A 22,723-nucleotide genomic window follows, 5' to 3' on the forward strand; every position below is an offset into this window, starting at 1 on the left:
GTTAGCAAAGAAATTAGCCATCTATGACTTTGTTCCAAGATTCCTAAAGTTTTCACATTCTGTACAACTTTATAGTATATAAAATATTATGCACTCTCACTAAAAACAACAAATCATAATGTGACTTCTTCACCAATAAAAAAAATATTTGCTCTTACTGGAAGCACCTAAAATAATCTGGACAGCCCAGCTTACGAGCACTTAAATAGCAATCCTGCTAGTTTTAGAGCACAAATATGCTTAAGAAAAAGGTTTGCTTTATAGCAAAAAGATTTATATCATGGTTGCTTGTGGATATTTACTGTGAGTCCTTAAAAGTTTCACAACTCAAATGAAACATTCAATCATCTTATATGGCCCCTCTCATATGTGTCCGAGAAGAATGGAAACAAAACATAACTGAGCAACTACTGAAGGTCTACACCATGCTAAAGCATGTGCACATACAAGTCTTCATGTAAGAATATATTTATACTTCCTATAACATAAAAAATTAAAAACAAAAAATCATAATCAATATAAATAAGGACCACATCCATGGAAATGTGTCCATTATATTGTTCAGTAAGCAAAATGATTTGTAAAAACATATATGGTATAATTTCACCTACCTAAAATAAACTATTTGTTCACATAAATCTACATGCGAAAGCCTAGAAGAATATATAACAGACTTTAAAGCAGCTATCTCCAGAAGCACTATTAATACAAATTGGATAGAAGACTTATTTCCTACCATATATACTTCCATGTCTGAATATTTTCTAACAAAAGTTCATCATTACATTTGAATTTTTTAGAATGCTTTATCATGCCAGGTGCAGTGCCTTGGATTACAGACTGTAATCCAAGCAGCTCAGGAGACACAGGGAAGAGGATGACAAATTCAAGGCAGCCTAAGAACTTAGTAAGACACTATCTTAAAATAAAAAATAAAAGGGGCTAGAGATGTAGTTCAGTGGGGTTAAGTGCCAGTGAGTTCAATCCCTGGTACAAAAAAAAAAAAAAAAAAAAAGCTTTATCAATGAAAACAATTTTAGGTATATTTCCTAAAAGTATGCTTACAACTTAGCTGAAATTATACATACTATCCTTTTCTTGAATTTCCCTTTGCTGATATTATATGTACAAGGTACCTGAAAAAGTCCTACCTATAGTAAAGAGAAATGAAAAAGTGAAGAGGTTTGAAAACAGTCTGTTTTCTTATTCTGTTTAAAACAAAAAAGAAAGCAAAAATAACTAACCTTTAGTTTTTAGGCCTGGTTGATACATTCCCAAAGAAGTAGGCTATAATGAAATAATTACATTGTAAGGTATTCCTCTCTTGCAACTTTTTTGTTGTTGTTGTTCTAATTAGTTATACATAATTGCAGAATGCATTTTGACACTTTATATATAAACGGAGTATCACTTCTCATTCTTTTGGTTGTACATAATGTAGGATCACATGGGTCATATAGTCATATATGCACACAGGGAATTAATGTCCAATTCATTCTACTATCCTTTCAAACCCTCTCCCCACCCTTCACTCCCCTCTGCCTAAAGTACTTCTATTCTTCCCCAGTCCCACCCAGCCTTATTGTGAATTAGCATCTGCATATCACAGAAAATTTTCGCCCTTTGGTTTTTTGGGATTGGCTTATTTCTCTTAGCATGATATTCTCCAGCTCCACCCATTTACCAGCAAATGCCATGATTTCATTTTTCTTTAAGGGTGAGTATCTCTTGCAACTTTTGAGATCCATGATGATCTACTACATATAGAGTAGATAAATTATGATAACAATTAAATCTAACATCTCCTAAAAATGCATGAAGCAGAGCTAATTTTTCACATTACCATTTCATCATAATATTTTGGGTCCTTCCAGAACATGATTATATAGAAAGTAGATAATCTTGAGACTCAACAGGTTGGTCTTTATAAGCCACAATGATGAAATTAGTCATGACTTCCTGAAAAATCTTATAATGGCAGACAGGCAAGTGACTACAAAAGCTGGCACTGCCTTTAATTATAGAAAGAATAAAGAAATAATACTCTAGTGAATCTAATTTTTAAAAATTCTCAAAGTTATTTACATATTTTTATAAGCCAGTTTCACTCTGAATGGACAGAGAAGAAAGAAAATAATTCAGGGTAGTGCTATCTAGTAAGCTTTTCTGTAACAAAAGAAATGTTGAATACAATGTGCTGTCCAGTATGATACACAGTGACCATGTGAGTCTACTGAGCACTTGATATCTGGTTGGTGTAACTATGTAATTTTACAAATCACCAAATCTCACTAAAGTGAGATACAGTTATTGTCATAGCAATAAAAAGCAATTATTTCTCCTTAGGCTTTCAAATATCCCACCTTGTAAAGTCTCTTAAGTAATGGTACTTAACTTCTAGGGATAATGGGCCTCTTTAAGACCCTAATGAAATTATGGACCTTTTACTTTAAAACACAGTTTTACCACTTGCATCCCACTGCAAAGAAAAGGACATTGATGAGTACTTCTATTATAAGGATATGAGAAATATAACTTAAAATCGTCAGTATTCTGAATGGCACAGACTATAGTGATGAAAAGAATATGACTTAAAAAACAACCAGAATTAACTTAATATTCCTGATTCTTCACCTCTCTGGCTTTCCTTCCTCTATCTCTTCTCTTCCCAATTTTTCCCTCTTCCAATCATTCCCCTTTAATTTTTATATTTCATCTCTTTATTATTCTATAATGTAGAATTAAAGTCACTTATAGTATTAACATTTATTGATAATTTTATGTTTCCTGTTCTAATTTCAAAGACAAAGTCTAGGGGTGTAGCTCAGTGGTAGAGTACTTTCTTAGCACGCACAAGACCCTGGGTTGGATCCCCAGCAGAAATACATTTCTTTAAGGAAAAGTGAAAGCATTTATTGAATACCTACCATTTACCAGGTATTGCCCTACGTATTATCTCTAATCCTAACAATTCTACAAGGAAGACAATCCCCCAAAAAATCTGAATGTTTGAAACTTAGAAGTCAGTAAGTCACAGATCAAGATAAGTCAAAATATAAATTATAAAATAGTTGGAAAGTAACAAAAAAAAAAAAAAAGACTACAAATCAAAACTTAAAGTATACAGCTAAAATACCACACACAAAAACTACATATCTTGGGCTGGGGTTGTGGCTCAGTGGTAGAGCACTTGCCTCACACGTATGGGGCACTGGGTTCGATCCTCAGCACCACATAAATAAAATAAATAAAGACACTATATAAAGAAAAATTATATATCTTAGCAGGGCACAGTAGCACTCGCCTATAATCCCAGCAGTCTGAGGGGCTGAGGAAGAAGGATTGCAACTTCAAAGGCAGCCTCAGCAACTTAGTGAGACCCTATCTCAAAAATTTAAAGAAAAAAAAAGATGTTCATATATGAATACACCACCAGTGAAACTACACATCATGTACAACCTCAAGAATGGGATCCTAATTAAAATAAATTACACTCCATGTGTGTAGAACATGTCAAAATACACTTTATTGTCATGTATATCTAAAAAGAGCAAATAAAAAAATAAAGGGCTGGGGATGAGTTTCAGAGGTTAAATGTCCTGGGTTTAATCCCTGGTACAAAAAAAAAAAAAAAAAGGAAAATTATATAGTCTTAAATTCTTACATTAGAAATATAGTGAAACAAATATTCAATGTAATAACTTATTTTTTAAAAGCTCAAGAAAAATAAATGGACTATAGAACAGAAATTTAAAAATAGAAAATGAAGGGAAAATAGATATACAAAATCAAGAATTTCGTTTGGTGTTTTTATGGGTTAATAATCAATCTTAAGTTTAAAAAAATAAGAGAAAACACAACTAAAGCAAATTAATAGCACTACTCAGCTAAATTCTATAGAAACTCACAGATATTAAGTTACACATTTAAGAATAAATACTTCTTGAGTGTACTAGAGCAGATAACACAGTTGGTAAGCAAGGAGGACAAGATTTAACAAAATGTTTCTCTTACTGACACTATATCATATTTACACCTCTCCTTCACGAAAGGAATCTAACCAGCAGGGTCTCGGTATCTATAAATTTTTTTTTTTTAATGACCTCATCTCTCAGGCCCTCTCAGTGCGTGATTCCATGAGCCCAAGCTGCTCTGTATGAAGATAAACACTTGATTTTCATCTGTCGGCTAGACTGGACATGGAGGCAGAACTGCTCCATGTGACCTAAGACATCTCTTACTCTACTACACTTGGGTTAAAGTAGCCGTCCTGAGGTATTCTGCTACAAACCATGGAAGAGAAATGTGGAACCTCAGCAAAATTTACAATAATAATAAACAGTGGAAGAACTGCTCTAAGAACCAACCCTTTACAAAAAATGAAATGGATAAAACTTACATGGAAGAAACACATTCCACTCAAAAAAAATCCAGTTTATGTAAATTTAACCATGTTTGCATTTTTCTACATGTATATTTGGATCTGACAAGTCAGTCTACAGTTACTTCTGTGAACTTTGCTTCTACAAACCCTTTCATTTTCTCCTTTTAGCAGTTGAAGGTTAGAAGTAAATAACATTTTTTTGGCTCTTTACTACTTTGTGTTACCTGAGCAGTTTTTAGAAAATTCTATTCATTCCAAACTTAAGCAATGTTCTTTGTGTCCAAGTCAGTTTAGACAAAATATATTTGGGGGAGAAAAACATGCAATATTTTTGCTTTCTTTGGAAGCAGGTGCTGCAAATTCTTTCCAGAATCAAATGAAAAATCCTGCTTATCAAACGTTATTTCTGAACATAAAGGTTTTTATTCATCTTCATCATACAGGATAATTAGATGTCCAAAGGTAAAAAGAAGCCATTCAAAATTTCACCAACTTAGTAAAACTAAGTTCATAAGACAGCTATTTAGTTTTCCTCTACTGTACATCAAATGCACAGACTACTTTCTGATTATTAATCCTGATCATCTGACAAATGTTTCATTTCTACCCATTCATATCTGGCACTCAGGAGATAATGATGACTAAAGAGGATTTATCCATCTGGATTATCAATCATAAAGGGGATAGCTGATCCCATAAGATCTTATCAAGATCGCTCAGAAAGACAGACAAAATCTTTAATTTTGGAACGAAAACAGAAAATCAACATAGGAACAAAAAAGAAATGAACTACAAGTTGAGTAGCCCTTATTTGAAATGCTTAGAACCAGAAGTGAGTCAAATTTCAGAGTATTTTTTGGATTTTGGAACATTCCCATAGATCTTACTGGTTAAGCACCCCTAATCAAAAAATCCAAAATTCATAAAATTCCAAAAATCCAAAACTCTGAGATCAGTATTCAAAAAATTTGATATTTCCAATTTTCAGATTAGAGACGCTCAACTTGTATTCAAGAAAGTAGGATGAGGAGAACCAAAAGAAAATCTACAGGAAAAAGAAAGGGAATTTTTCAAAGTCAGTAACAGGCTACTTTTTACTTAACTCTCAGTGTGATAAATGTAGTATATCTCCCTAATTCTTCAATAATGTTAAAGGTAAATATAATTACATTCTGATGAGAAAGAAACCTGTCCAAGGCCAATTCAGCTGCAGCACTAGGATTCAAACCCAGGTCAAGGAGGCCATAAGTTCAGAAGGTTCACACATATGCCACTTACAAAGAAGTAGAGTACGAAAAGAACTGGAGATCTTTAGCAGAAGGACTACCACTCTGAGAGAGTAAGAATTTCTAAAAAGAAATAAGGAGTGAGTAGAGATAATTTTAAAATGTTCTCTGTTAAAAGGAAGGAAGGGATGAGAGGACAAATAGGACAGAGGGGTAAAGATTTGTTTGTTTTTGTTCTAAGTGAAAAGAACAATAATGAGCTTAAGTGGTGGAATGGGGTAAGGGGTCAGGGGATTTGAAAATTAAAGAATAAGGATGAATGAAGAGTGCTCCAAGGGAGATGGCAGGAAATGTGAATGCGGGTGGACAACCAGGATCATCAAGAGTAGGGTAGCTCAGGCTAAAACCAACCAACCAAACAAACAAAAACCTTCATATTTGATTTATTTAGATAACATTGCAGTAAGGTCCTGGGTTCTCTTCGGAAAGGCCATGCCGAATAATTAGTATTGGCAACAGTGATGGAAATAGTATGGCAAAGACAGTAAGCTAAGATACTGTGAGCATCTGTTTCTAGTGCCATATGGAGCATTTATCATTTAATCCTCACAATTCTAGAACACACCTCCAAGAAGGCACAGAAATTTTTATTTTTGTCCCAAGCACCTAAGTCATCCAGAACAAGAACAAGCCCTCAACAAATATTTGATGAATGAACAAATTAACTCTGTAAAACAGATGTTAGTATTCCCATTATAAAAGAGTGACTCAGAGAAGTAACTTAATTAAAGTCAATAATATACAAGGTGGAATTTAAGATATTTAACAACTAGTACCATGCCAGCACTGTCACTCAGAACAGACACAGCTGATACTGGAGGAGCTGAATTCCACTGCAACCTTTTAGTTGTAGGATCATGGGGAAGAATCCATAGGAGAGATCAGGGCAAGGTAGATTATGGGCAGAGCAAGGGGGACTCAGCTATATACTGACTACCAGCCTTCACATTAAGTGAGGCACCCAGGATTCTAACTTGTACTCATCTGATTCTAAAGTCTTTTTATAAATAAATCTGGAGATAGTAGTTTGCTAAAAATCAAGGAGAACAGAGGACATGACTACAAGCCTTCACATTAAGTGAGGCACCCAGGATTCTAACTTGTACTCATCTGATTCTAAAGTCTTTTTATAAATAAATCTGGAGATAGTAGTTTGCTAAAAATCAATGAAAAAAGGAATTAGAAATGAATTAAAGATTAATAAATGAACTCAATCTGTTGCTAGACAATTAAAAAAAAAACGGGCTGGGGTTGTAGCTCAGTGGTAGAGCACTAGCCTAGCATGTGAGACACTGGTTTCAATCCTCAGCAACACATAAAAATAAATAAATAAATAAAAGGTATTGTGTCTGTCCACAACTAAAATATTGAAAAATAAAACAGGATAAATCCAACTAAAGGGGGGTAGAGGTGAAATGAGGAAGAAGAGAAATACAAATGAACAAAACTACAACATGGAGGTCTTCAATTCCAGGTAAATAATTTGATTTAAAAAAATATATATATCAACCCTGAAGCCAGATACAATGGTATGTACCTGCAGTCTCAGCACCCAGGAGGCTGAGCTGAGGCAGGAGAATCACTTGAGCCCAGGAGGTCAAGACCAGCCTAGGTAGTACAGTGACATCCCCAGAAAGAAAAGGAAGAGGAAGGAAGGGAAGAAGGGAAGAAAATGGAAAACAAAAAAAGGAAGGAAAAAAAAAAAAAGAGCCCGGTTCTTAAGTGAGGAAGGATGTGATATAAGCTGCACTTCCAGGAGCATGAGTTTATGCAAGGTAGAGGTAGAGAAGGGGCAAAGGCCAGAGGCAGGTAAGAGGGATTAGTGTACTAAACAGTTGGGTGGGATTCACAGATAGTATACAGTGTCAACAGGCAAGAATGCAAAGAATAGGGTGCCCTCAGCTTTTACAGACACCTACATTCTGGACACTGACATGCAGCCATCACCTCTTGGTAACATAGTTCTACTACAAAAAGTACTTGGTTGAGCCTGGCATGATGGTTGGTACATGCCTGTAATCCCAGGGGCTTGAGAAGTTGAAGCAGCAGGATCACAAATTCAAAGACAGTCTCAGCAACTTAGCAAGGTCCTATGGAACTTAGCAAGACCCTGTCTCAAAAAATAAAAAGGGCTGGGGAAATAGCTTAGTAGTAAAGCACCTGTGAGTTCAATCCCCATTACCAAGAAAAAAAAAAAAAAAAAGAAAAGAAAAGAAAAAAAGTACTTAGTTATTTCTCTCTTTATGTTTTTAAGTTGAAACAAACGGGAGAAAAAGTAGTTTAGATGTAAGTGATATTTACCAAAAATGGTTTTTATATCATATGGTATGGAGCCAAAAATATCTATAAAATCTTCAACATTGTAGTACCTTAGTACACTAAGACATTTAAAATAAAAGTTAACTATATATTTAAAACAGCTTTTTAGAAAAAAATCAAGGCCAAGAATGTAGCTCAGTCATAGGATACTTGCCTAGTGTGCCCAAGACCCCTGGGTTCAATCCCCAACACTGAATAAAATAAAACAAAATAATTTAGCCAGGTGTGGTGGCACACGCCTGTGATCCCAGCAGCTTGGGAGGTTGAGGAAGGAGCACAAATTCAAAGACAGCCTCAGTAACTTAGTGAGGCCCTAAATAATTTAAGCAAGACCCTGTCTCAAAATTTTTAAAAATTTAAAAAGGGTTGGGAATGTGGAGTTCAGTGGTAAAATGCCCTAGGCTCAATCCCTGGTACCAAAACAAAAAAAACAAAAAAAAACAAAAAAAAAAAATTTCAGAGTTATTAAGGTAGGTCACTTTACCATGGACTCTGAGATTTCTGCATAAATAAAAAACAAGTTCCATTATATATTTTATTTATTTATATACGAACAAAAATAAAAATGGAAAGTTGTTCACCTGTCATTCCCTCTCCCAGAAAGACACACTGAACACTACCAACTGGCCAAGAACAACAGTCATTCCTTCCATTCCCTCATGGTAACAGCTGTCTGGGTTTTTTTTATCCGCCCCCCTCCTCTTCCCCTCAAGCTGGCATAGGATCATAATCATTAGTAAACTTTCTATGCAAATTTCTTTCTTTTTTTTTTTCCACATTTTCTGTTGGTGCATTATAGTTGCAAATACTGATGAGATCTGTTGTTACATCTTTGTACATGCACACAATGCACAATATAACAATATAATTCGGCCAATATCACTCCCCAGCACTTTCCTACTTCCTCCCTCCCTCCCATCCCTTAGTTCCTTTCCTCTACTGATCTTCCTTTGATTTTCATGAGAACTGCCACTACCTTTCTTTTCATTTTCTTCTCCAGCTTCTGCGAACAAAAGAAAGTCTTCTGAGTTTGACTTACTTCACTTTACATAATGGTCTCTAGTTCCATTCATTTTCCTGCAAATGACAATTTCATTTTTTCTTTATGGTGGAATAAAATTCCACTGTGTAGGGCTGGGGAGATAGCTCAGGTGGTAGAGTGCTTCCTCACAAGCACAAGGCCCTGGGTTCAAACCCCAGAACCGCAAAAAAAAAAAAAAAAAAAAAAAAGGCGGGGGAGGGGGGGAAAAAACTTCCATTGTGTATACATACCACATTGTCTTTATCCATTCATCGGTTGATGGACACCTAGGCTGGTTCCATAGTTTGGCTATTGTAAATTGTTCTGCTATAAACATAGGTATGCATATATCACTGTAGTATGATGACTTTAATTCTTCAGGATAAATACCAAGGAGTGGTATATCCATGCAAATTTCTATATGCAAGAGGCAAGGAGATGATTTCAGTGATTGAGAGAAAGACAGCTGGGTTTTTGTTGTTGTTGTTGTTGTTGTTGTTGTTGTTGTTGTTGTTGTTTCTATTTTCCCTTCCCTGGGGCACTTACCAGGAATCTATCCAAGGCTTCCAGGTACTCGAAGGTATAACTTAATAATTTCCTAGCCGAAAAAACATTGTTTACATGGAACTGGAGTTAAGGATAATGCAATCACATTTACATGGAACTGGAGTTAAGGATAATGCAATCACATTTTGAGAGGGGATAAAAAACTACAGCAAAATTGTACAGTAACATTTACATCATAAATGGCTGGCCTAATCAGAAATATGTTATTCTGGGCTGAGGTTGTGGCTCAGAGGTAGAGCGCTTGCCTAGAACATGTGGGGCATTGGGTTCAATCATCAGCACCACATAAATAAAATAAAGGTATTATATCCATCTACAACCAAAAATTTTTTTAAAAAAACAATGTTATGCTAAGTGAAAGAGATCAGACTCAAAAGGCTACACACTGCATGATTCCATTTATATGACATTATAGGATAGAGAACTGATCAGTGGTTGCTAAAGGAGAAGGGCAGTGAGAGGAGTCATATACAAAGGAGAAGCATCAGGGAATAATAGGCCAATTCAGAGGGGTAATTGACCAATTCTATCTTGACTACATGTGGTTACATGACTAAATTCTAAATTGCCAAAATTCACAGAATTGTACATGAAAGGAGTGAATTTTACCATGTGGAATTAAAGAAAAAAAACTATTAAAAAGGTTGGCTTAAGCTCCATTTCACCTCTCTATTCCCATTACCCTTTTCAGAATTCTTGACATGACCTAGCAATGACCCCACGCCATCCATCTAGCTAATGCATACTTGCCATTCTGGCTTCTATTAAGCTACTCCTGGAATCCTTCCTTTGGTGTGGCAGGGTGGGGTCCTAGACAAGCTGGGTAGTCAAATATACCTGGCAGGGTTTACTTTGGGCATTCTCCCAGATACTACTTGAATGAGCTTGGGCAAATTTCTTAACCTGAGTTAAGTTTCTTCATCTAGTAAGTGAGAATAAGTACTATTTACGTATCTCCCAGAACTTTTGTAAATTGAGAGTCCAATAATGTGTCTAATGGAACACCTGGCATACCAGAAGAGTTTAATAAGTGCTTATTCCCTAATATTTCTCCTCTGCTCTCTTTCTGAGTTCCCATGGACCTGACATACACAAATCCATCACATCACGTAATTCTTGTATTGTTAACTATTTCTGCAAATAAAATTTGTCTCTCTAAACCTTAAATTTACAGAAGTCAATATGTTGCCTGATAGTCAATAAATTGTTGGAAAAATAATTTCTCTACCTGTTCTGATCTTGTTAAAGGAGCTACTGGAAGACAGAGAGATAAAAACAGAAAAAGTCAGAGTGCACTGAAATAATCTGGGATGGATAAACTGAGTTTTGGAAATTTCCACAAGGATGTTGTATGCAGCATAACAGCACAAAAATCACAAATAACCTAAACATTCATGAATGGGGATAAAGTGGGTGTGGTGGCACATACCTATAATCCTAGCTATTTGGGAGGCTGAGGCAGGAAGATTGCAAGTTTGAGCCAGACTCCATAACTCAGCAACACACTGTCTTAAAATTCAAAAGGGAGGTGGGGGGAGGGGGTGTCTGGGGATACAGCTCAGTGGTAAAGTGGCTCTGGGACCCCAGTACCAAAGAGGGGAGCAGGGGCACGAATAAAGTGGCATATGCCAACTACATACAATGAAATACCAAATAATCATTAAAATTTTATAGAAGACTATGCAAATTTTTACAAAGAAATAAACTGGATATAGTGGAGCAAAGGTGTAGTCCCTGCTACTTGGGAAGCTGGACAGTGGGACTGCTAGAGCCCAGGAGTTCGGGACAAGCCTGAATGACAACGCAGATCCCACCTCAAAAAAAAAAAAGGAGTATATGAAGATCCTAGCTTGGTTTAAAAAAAAAAAAAAAAAGTGTGTGGTTATATGGTCATTTTAAAAGCACCAGAAAGATACACAACCAAAATATTGAAAGGGTTCATCTCTGGGTGATGGTGAGGATGATCAGTAGTTTTAAGGGCTACTACATCATTTGTTTTATGGGCTTTGAAGAATTTATCGATTATTACAGTTCATTTTAGGAAGTTTAGAAATCAAAGAATAATTATTTTTAAAGAAAAAACCCAAACTAGAACTTACTAATGACAGTATTCCATACCATCCAAGATCCTAATATCTAAAGAAGGGGGTAAGTGAATTATGTCATATCTATATAATGAAATACCATGTATTTTCAAAGTCAAAACAATAAAGTATATTATAATCTATATGCCTTTGATAAAGAAAGAAGATATGAGAAGCAGGGCATGAGGTACACGCCTATAATTCCCAGTAATTCTGAAGGCTGAGGTAGGATAATCACAAACTTGAGGTCAGCCTGGGCAATTTAGTGAGACTCTCAACAACTTACCAAAACCCTATTTCTAAATAAAAAATACAAAAGGGCCGGGGATGTAGCTCAGTGGAAAAGTGCCCCAGGTTTCAATCCCCAGTGCCACAAAAAAAGAAAAAAATGTTCCTCTAATTTAAGAAGTAGTATGTTTTGTTTGTTTAATTAGACAGGTCCCTCCTATGTTGCCCAAGCTGGCCTTGAACTCATGATCTTCCTGCCTGAGCCTTCTGAATGGCTGGGAATACAAGTGAGTGTCACCATGCCTGGCTTGAAAAAGTAATTTTTAACTTGGAAAATCTAGCAGATGTGCAGGCATACTTTATCAAATATTAACTACATGTATTTATTTAAGCTGTCTTTCTCTTTCACCAGCAAACTATAGAAGACAATACAGGACAGTAAATCAAGAGGAAAGTTCCTCTTTAGTTTCTTTTTTGTTTTTGTTTTTTCTGGGGGTGGTATCAGGGATTGAACTCAGGGGCACTCAACTACTGAGCCACATCACCAGTCCTATTTTGTATTTTATTTAGAGACAGGGACTCACTGAGTTGCTGAGCGCCTCGCTTTTGCTGAGGCTGGCTTTGAACTTGAGATCCTCCTGCCTCAGCCTTCTGAGCCACTGGGATTACAGGCATGCACCACCGCATTTGGTTTGAAGCATTGTTTCTATGGAGTTTATTTAAATAGTGTCTAGTTTAAATTTGTAATCTATATTACTGTGTTCATGTATTACTTAAGCTTGTAAAACAAAGCACCCTATATTCGGGTGAGAACACCTAGTTGTTACAACTCTCTTTGAACCAGCAATAGGACTTCCATTCTCAGCAATTTCAACCACAAGATTTCTTTAACCAATGAAGTCACCTTCATCAGTAGCTGAACAAGAAAAACGTATCCCATTCAGTAATAAGGTCCATATTCCAAAGAATAACAAATAAATGCTTACTACTCTCTATGTTGGTTTTTGAATAAAGGTGACAAACTCTAATGCCCTTACAAAAAATTCTATAGTAGTTATATAAAAAGATTAATACATAAATGCCTCAGAAGTAGTTGTGCAGGGTGGTAGTTCAGAGTAAATATTAAAACCTTAAAGGAAACTGCTTTAGCAACCAAACTTATGGAAATCAGATTGACTTGGTTCCATAATTTTGGAACAAAATAAGTTATCTCAGTACTCAAAATGTATATAGAAAAAAAATTCAAGAATCTACAAATGGGAGGTAGAGATGTAGCTCAGTGGTAGAGTGCTTGTTTAACATGCACAAGGTCCTGGATTCCATTCCCAGAAGCACAAAAAAAAATGAACTGAATAAAATTCAGATCTGAGACCTAAAACTGTTCACATTTCCCACACATACAAATAAAAAATATATTTTTAAACTTATAAGTGTTAATGTGAATTCATCATATCTAGTCTGAAATTATGCCAAATGGTAAGGTCTAAAAACTAAAATAAAGTGATACTAACTTTAGCATCTCAGAAGAAAAACACAAAAACTCTTACTTTGGCAGGAAGTCCCCAAATTGGCATATCTAAATTAGTACACTTTGTTTAAAACACACACTTTTTTTTTAAAGGCACACAAATATAAGGCATACAAACCAAGAGAGTGTGGAAAAATTCTTTTTAATGGTTATGATTATAGTAGTAACAAATCATATATCCATCTTTCCAAAAACGTATGTTTATATTCCCAAAGTTATCTTATACAGAACATGAGCTGACGAAGGAAAGTATCCCACAAATTATTTTTTTAAGGCTAAAAGCAAATATTCAATGCTGGAACTATATAAGAAACAACTACTACTATGGGAATCAAAAAAAAAAAAAAAGCATACATTAGTTTGTTGAGTAAGACCAAGGACTTTATTTACATATACTCATTTAATTCTAACAAATCTGTGAAGCAGACTGTACTCTCTCCATATACAAGTCAAGAAACTGAAAGTCAGCAGAACTAAAGAATCAACAGTGTGACCTAAAGCAAGCAGAATTTTGAAATTTTGAATATCAGGCTCTAAATCTCAAACTATCCACCACACTTGATGATAGTTCTTTGAAATACAACGTATCAAATAATCCACTGATATTAGAAATGAAGGTTCTAGAAGGAGGGTTCAACTATTTCTTTACAACTAATCTAAAAATTATTTCCCTTTATCTGCCTCATCAGGCAGGGGCCCATGACTGTAATCCCAGCAATTCCAGATACTGAATCAGGAGGATCACAGATTTGAAGCCAGTCTGAACAATTTTGCAAGATTCTTTCTAAAATATAAAAAGGTCCAGGGATGTAGCTCAGTGGTAGAGTGCCTCTGGGTTCTATCTCCAGTACAGACACACACAAAAATCATTCTTCTCCCATCTCCCAGGTAGCACATCATAGGAAACCATGACAACCTATTATCCCTAACTAGTATTTCAGATATGCCCCTTACAGATCTTTCTCCCATTCTCCTCAGAAATGATCCTATTATTCTGTGCTTGAAATTTTCTCAAGGTTGATGATGCACTTACTCAGTCAGTCACCATTTGGATGTCTTTCTCATCTGCCACACTCTTCCTTCTTTCTCATTCTGACTCTTTAAAAGAGTAACATAAGGGCTGGGGTTGTGGCTCAGTGGTAAAGTGCTTCTCCAGCATGTTATGAGGCACTGGGTTCGATTCTCAGCACCACATATAAATAAATGAATAAAATAAAGATCTATTAATATCTAAGAAAAAATTTTAAGAAGTAACATATACAGAGCAATTTCCCTTTCTTCACCAACTACCTATTTCTCTATCCACTTCAATTTCACTTCCACACCAAAATGGCTTTACCTAAGTCTCACTGATCTTTGTTTCTAGACCCAAGATACATTTTCCAGTCTTTATGCTGATCTTTCAGAATACAGACATTGTTACCACTCTCTCCACTTGGCTTTCTAGAAACACTCTTATTTGCAAACCACTCCTTTTCAGGTTGTCTTGATTTTCTCCAACTAATCTGAAATGTCAATGTTTCTCAAAGTTCAGTTCTAAATCATCTTCTCTTCTCACTTTATAACTTCTTCCTGGAATTTCATCAATTCTCATGTCTTCAACTGCCACGAATATGACAATAACTCTTGAAAGTTTTCTCTGAGCTCTAGAACCATTTATTCAACTGAGGATTGATACTTCCACTTAAATACTTCAAGGACATCTTAAATATAACATGACCAAAAACAAGCTCACTATCTCCTTCCTATCCACCTTCCTATGAAATCAAGTTCTGTCCTAGTTTTCTCCAGTTCAGTAACTGGCAGCAAACAAAATTCATCCAATTACACAAGTCAGAAAATTCAGAACTGACATCTCTCTATATACCATTTTTCCACACTGAACATGTCACCAAGATGGGTATCTTTAATCTCACAAATCTATCTACTTTTATCCATGTCTACCACCATCTCCTTAGTCTCACTACCATTATGTCACTTGCACCATTACAAAAAACCTCCTAACTGATCTTCTTAAATCCATTCTTTCCCAGCTCTAATCTGGTATTCTGCCTATCAGCAAAAGTAGAAGTCAATACTCTTAGCTTTTAGGCATCCCAAGAATAATTTTTTTTTAATTTTGCAGTTTCTACACATAAGTAAAAATAAATAAAAAAGTGTTTCATATCTTGATAAAGTACAAAATATTTTAATAAAACTATTGAAACTGAAAGTCAGTCTAGCATTCTAAGCTGTTTAAAATAGTACAACAATCTGTTCTCTTATTTTGAGTAATTACAGTTTGCACAATACAGTGCTAGTCCACTTAAAAAGTACCCATTTACATCCCCCCCCCCCTTTTTTTTTCCAGGACTGAGAATTGAACTCAAGGTACTCTACATCTGAGCTACACCACTAGCCCTTTTTATTTTGTATTTTGAAACAGGGGTCTCACTAAATTGTCTAGACTAGCCTCAAACTTGCCATCACCTGGCCTCAGCCTACCAAGTACCTGGGATTATGGGTGTGTGCCACCACACCCAGCTTCCATTTACATCCTTTATTACAGAAAGTACTAAATCCTCATTGCCTAAGTATTAGTACATCTTTATCTTCTATCTCAACTTGTAACACTTTTGCCATCATTCCACTTAATATATATATATTTTTTTTATTTCCACAGTGGCCCACACCTCACAACTACTCAGGAGGCTGAAGCAGAAGGATCAAAAATATGAGGCCAGCCTCACAAAGTCCCTTAGAGGGAGCTCGTCTCAAAATTAAAAATAAAAAAGGGTCACAAATGTAGCTCAGTGGTAAAGTACCCCAAGGTTCAATGCACAAAACAAAACAAAACAAATTTTTTTAAACAACTCTGCTTTAACTACAATTTTAGCTCACAAAATGTTTGATGAAATGATGGCCTTCCAAACCTGGTGGGGTTTGTTGTTGTTGTTATTGCTTTGTTTGTATATTTGAGATGGGGTCTTACTATGTGGCCCAGGCTGACTTCTAACTCCTAGGTTCAAGCAATCCTCCTGCCTCAGTCTCCAGAGTAGATGGTCTACAGGCAGCTACTAGTTCTACCACCAATTCTAGTATTTCATTCTTAAACATGAAATGCTTGAGGACATGAAATAAGAGCAACTATAACATTCTTCCAAAGTTCTTCCAGTGATCTACTCTTTTTCCTAGTAAATCCTAAATATAGGTCTAATTAATTGGTTAAACTAAAAGACAAAGTCTTTACTTCAGGAAATCTGAATTGCTATGTGACCCTTATTCAACAGAAAATCATAATCTCCACTGCAATCTCTTGGATTGGACAGCAACTTCATGCCTTGTGAAGCATGTCCTCATGATGAATTCTCTCACCCTTAACTCCTTTCAAAGAAACCTCATCCTCTCCTGAACCCCTCTTGAAAACATACTACCTGGCAAAATTCTTTCATCTTTTTCCTCTTTTCCCTTTTCCACTCTCCTCTGTTTCCATTTTGATCAAGAAAAAAACTTTTTCAGCCAAAGTCCACATCAGAGCCTCTGGGCTAAAGGTTCCCTTGAGGTTAAAATTTCAGTCAGGACCATTAAAAAGCTCAGTGCTTTTAAATATGTTTTAAATGATTAGCAAAGAATAGCTCTTTTATAGGACTCAATTTTGCCAAGTTCTTTTAAATAATTCAGGCCATGGTATTATGGTATTTGAATTCACATTTTTTTTTTTGTTGGATCTCCATGACTATAGCATAGACAAAATTCCTTGTGTTCAATGATGTCTATATCCCAATGCCCTACCATAAGTAGTAAATCATCCTACCAGCTACAGCCTCACAGCAACATTTAGGTCTTACCATTCTAATCATAAATTGGCAAATGAAATGTAAGGCTAGTACTGAGGAAAGTAGAAAAACAATCTTAGGTAATTAATTTTTTTAAAAAGTCTGGTTTCCTATTTGTTATTCTACACATCACAGGTAGATTACAGTATTAACCCTAGTGTGTCAAGATCTTTGCCCAAATAAATAAATAGAAAAGAAAACAGTAACATACTGACCTCTTGGAATTTACAATCACCCTAGTGTTATAGAGTCCATGGCACAAGGTGGGCTATTCAAAAAATGTATTCTTTTTAATGTTGTTTTATGTTTTTTTATCTATTTTATGATTATTGCTTTATATATCATATATTACTGTATAATATTATTTTACAATATAATTACTTTTTAAATGTCTCAATATTTAGTAGACTGTTAGAAGTGGTTTTTTTTTTTTTTCCTTGCTGTTGTTTAATTAAACAATAGGTAAAAAAATGTCTCTGACATTTTTCAAAATTGGAAATCCCCTTTGCTAAAACTTCAGTGAATCTGACTAAATTATATTCTGGTTTGGCTTCTCCATGTAACATGTATTACTATTTCTCACTGTGTAACTGACAAATGAATATCCAATAAGTTGCAAGATATCAGGAGCTACTTGGCCAAAGATTGAACTGTATGCCTATCTACATATGGCAAAAGAAACTCAGGCAAGAGGCCTATGTTACTTTGTGTACTGAGGTCCATTTTCTTATATTACTACTTCTTAAGTACATCAGCCTTCAGCTTTTCCCCCATTTTCTGCTGACAGTAACACCCCATTCTTGGTCAGGCTAGATTTAAAATTGATCTCCTGAAAGTGCTGCAGTTGTTCAAAATATTCTCTTGTACACCAAGTGCTCTTTGTCTTCCTACACTGAGTTCACTGATGTCAACTGCTGCAATATGTTCTGTAGCAATTGATTCTCCTTAATAATTAAGGTTCATTTACCACTATGATCCAGCAATCATTATTTTCACTATAATTTAAATTTAACTAAATGAAACAGTTATATATCGTATCCATGAAGATTACAGGGAGTAGGAGAGGCAAGACCAGAACCTGACTTCCAAACCAATGACTTTTAACATGAAGTTACACTTTTAACTCCTTCAATAAAATTACAGAAACTGCCACATCAATGGAAAATCACCTACAATGTCAAATTCTAAGCAATGGGGGAAAATTCATGCAAAAACTTATATGCATAAAATGGAACTATTCATTTGTACATTCAACAGCAGTACTTAGAATTTAACTCATATTGCGTGACATAAAATAAGTTTTAATGTAGATATCCAAAACTTGCTACAAAGTTAGCATTACCCATAACCTGCCTAACAAGTTTTGATAAAATCATGAGTTAGGAAACCTTTTCTCCATGTAGGTCATCGGGTCAGATGTAGACAAAATTGGAAAAGGAGCACATTTAAAATTCCTGTCTCATCCATGCCTTTTGAAATAAAGTAAAATACAATCAATGTCACTTGCTTCTGTTACAAGACTTAACTATGCTAGGGATATTTTCTAAATCAAACTGAGATGTTATTTTTGTGTTTTTAAAAATCATTTTTAAGGGGCTGGGTTTGTGGCTCAGTGGGAGAGTACTTGCCTAGGATGTGTGAAGCAGTAGGTTTGATCCTCAGCACCACATATAAATAAATAAAGATATTGTGTCCATCTATAACTAAAATATATATATTGCATATATATATATATATAAACAGGTTTAAAAATCATTTTTAAGGAAAAATTTTATAAAAGTATGAATATTAATTATATTTGATCATATACTTAACAAAATGCCCTCTCTGAAGAACACGATTACCTAAAATTAGAATAATCCCAGTACACTAGAGATAGGTGTAACTGTTATCTTACCTATCAACCTACATTTGAAGTTAACTCTTGATTTTCAAGAACCAAAATCTTCCTTTTTTAGGCTCTGAGTTCTAAAGTTATGACTAGGGGCTGGGGAGATAGCTCAGTTCGTAGAGTGCTTGCTTTGTAAAAGCACAAGGCCCTGGGTTCGATTCCCAGCAACCAAAAAAAAAAAAAAAAAAAAAAAGTTATGACTACCCAAGCCATGCTATCCTCACCTCACAAACGTCTTTGTTTATTCTTATTTCTAGTTCACTATTCTCACTTCAACCATGAAATTTCTTTTGGGTACCTTGCCAATGAGCTATGGGAATGCTCCTCACGCAGAAGTAAAAAAATTACTTCTGATTAGAAGTAATCAGAATATTTTTCATTGTAATCTGCACATTAAAAACTGAAATATGAACCAGTTTCCCTCTTCAATGCTGTTTAAACTGTCACTAGGACTACACTAATAATGTTCCAAAAGAAAAATCACCAACTCATAAAATCACATTTAAAAAGCACAGTGTCTTAGGGATACCAAATGGGCTTATTAGCTTAATAATGATAATGACAACAACAATCCCAGAGTGCCTACTGCAGACCAGGACTGTGCTAAACACATCACATACATTGTCTCACACATTACCTCATCTGATTTCACAGCACTATGAGGAAGGCATGATTAACTGCAAATTTTTCCTCATTAGATGAGGAAACTCATAAGGAGGTCAGGTGACCTTCCAGTAACACATAGTAACAGATGGAGCTAGAAATCGGATCTTAGAAGAGTGGTTGACTCAAGTATGTTGCCTATTTATTCCTCTAACAAATATGTGAATGCCTATCAAGTGCCATACACTTTCTAAGCACCCATGTTAGAGAGTTTTCACCTCATAATGTGTACAGATTAGTATCCTTCTGAACTTTCTACAAGAATTATTTCCAGAACTAGCCAAAAGTAAAAGTCTCCAAAAGCTTTATATTATCTCTGTTGTAAAGAAAAGCAAAGATCTCAGGAGAAACTGTTGAAATAAAGATAGGCTTCATTAAAATATCTACCCTTCTCCCCTTATGTGGCTCTGTATATCTCTTGAGGATGGAAATCTGTCTCCCTAGATCTTGGTAATCTCAGTGCTAGGCTATAAGATACCGTACAGTATTATTATTACTTCTTATGTGTCTGTTTTCCACAGTAAGCAAGAAGCTGTTAGACATCCATGGGTTTTGTTTTTCCAATCATTTTTAAGTGAAGCTAATACTACACCCCTCATAGTTTATGATTTTATTTGAATTCATATAAAATATTTACCAAGGCATATCATAGTCTTTTAATAACAAATGGTTTTCTTTTCTTTTCATTTACCTCTCTAGCACTGAAGTTGCCAACCCATGTCTCCTATTGCTGACGCAAATGAACCAAAAGGCAAGGCAGCACATGGTTTAACAGCTGGCAATTAACTAAAGAGCTCATCTGCTACACATTTCCTATGTATTACTTTCCTGGACACCCCACCCTGAAAAAGACTCAGAAAACATTTCCAAGCAGTGACAACTTCAGACTAAATCACAAGGTTCTAACTATATCTGTTGGAATGCCTTACCAAAGGTAACTGAACACTATACACATGATTCACCCAAAACACAAGAAACGCAAAGGTCTTCTTTTCCTGTGAAGACTAACAAGGAATGCCTACAACAACAATGCTTATCTGAAGAAAAAGGATATGGGTATGTTAAGGGCAAAGTAGTTGTATCACAAGTTATCCTTTGTTGCTAACTCTTGATAGTTATTAGGAGTTTGAATTATAAAAATTAGAGTGCCTCTAGATGGTTCCAACTATGGTAAGCAGAAACTGAATATACATCATAACTGAACTTTAAGATAGTCATAAAACATTCAGGCCACCTACAATAATCATTGCTTTTATATAGCCAACTAAAAGTCCCAACTCTTAGTTCCTCACCACCTCCATTTATTACCACCTTTCCTAATCTAAACCAGTTAATCAGTACTCAAAAGTTATCAGCCTCAAAAATGCACTTTCCAATTTCTGACCATACCACTTCTTAGCTGGGTTGCCTTGGGTGAGTTCCCAATAATTCTAGGCCTTAGTTCCATCATCTGCAAAAAGAGATGCAAGTTACTAAGGGACTGCAAGGGCTACACAAGATCTAAAGAGCACTAAATAAATGGCGGTTATTATAATTATCTATTCTCATATTTAGAAATAAAGGTGACAAAACTCACTATTAAGAATACCAAAGAAGGAGGGGCTAGGAGTATACCTCAGTGGTAGAGCATTTGCCTAGTATGGATGAGACTCTGGGTTCAATCTAGGGGCTGAGGATGACCATGAATGAATACCACAATCCATTGATACATATCATAATCCAGTCAGAAAACTAGCCTCTTTTCTGTTATGAAATGCCCATTCCTCTTTTGATCTTCAACATCTGCTCTCCCCTATGCTTCAAAATTCCCCCCAGCTCCTGTGGCCAACTCATTTTCATCCTTAAATCTCAATGTAAATAGCTCTCAATTCAAATCTCCCTTCCTCAGAGAAGCCTTTCTTGAGAAGGTCATCCCCCAAAGTCTCACTATTATAAACCTATTTTAATTCGTTCATAGCCTCAGTAATTGTGATCTATTAATACAGAGAACTTTTTCACACTGTTATTTTCTATTACAATAAGCACTTAATGTGTGCTCAATAAATAAATGAACGATAATGAAAAGTCAAATACTTTAAAAAAAGCTAACATGGTGTTCACACAACATAAAAACTTCGGGTTAATATATGTCAAAATAAACACTTGAAAAACAAGGATAAGAGGAAAAGAGGGTATGAAGAGGTATAACAATAGTTTTACTTAACTGCAGAAAGGAATTCAAATGATAGAATTTACATAAGTGTGAATGTAAAATTATGGTCATTCAAATGTTTTAGGACTATAACTCTGCTTGTTTACAAAGGGAGTAATCATTTCCAAGACCTGGGCAGAAAAATAGTGAAGGTGCAGTTAAGTTTGTTTTCTGGAGTAAGCTGAAATTCCGGACTTATCACTGTATAAAGTAACAGTTTTTCCATTTGTCTAATTATACTCTACAACAGATCTACACAGATAAATTTCCACCTTGCCTGAATTACCACTAGATGGAGACCATATATGTGGTTTCACACATGACTGATAAAACAGTAGGCTTTAAAGCCATTCCATGAGGACTAGTGGGAACCATTTTTTTAAATACATATATACACTTTTTTTTTAGTTCTATGTGGACACAAAGTCTTTATTTTTATGTGGTGCTGAGGATTGAACCCAGTGCCTCACGTGCTAGACACGTGCTCTACCACTGAGCTACAACCCCAGCCCTAGTGGGAACTGTTTTAAAGTTTTTGTTGCTGTTCCTAACACAAAACTAGCTGATGTAACTTCTACTGATACAATTATTATCTATAGGTGGTAGGATTATAAAGGATTATTTTACTTCACAAACATATATATCAATAGGAGTTGTGACCTTTTACAGAACAGAGAACATCCCAGCATCACAAAATCCAGCAGGAGGGAAAGATCTTCCAGGCCTCCAGCTGATGTCCCTCATAC

General features: G+C 35.4%; 1 protein-coding gene across 2 annotated transcripts in view; it reads right to left on the bottom strand.

Moving 5' to 3' along the window:
* Positions 1–22,723, bottom strand: part of Plpp1 (phospholipid phosphatase 1) — a 94,619-nt gene that overhangs the window by 66,211 nt on the left and 5,685 nt on the right. The window lies entirely within an intron of this gene.

This window comes from Sciurus carolinensis, chromosome 6 (assembly GCF_902686445.1).
Source record: "Sciurus carolinensis chromosome 6, mSciCar1.2, whole genome shotgun sequence".
In the NCBI taxonomy this organism is placed as follows: domain Eukaryota; kingdom Metazoa; phylum Chordata; class Mammalia; order Rodentia; family Sciuridae; genus Sciurus; species Sciurus carolinensis.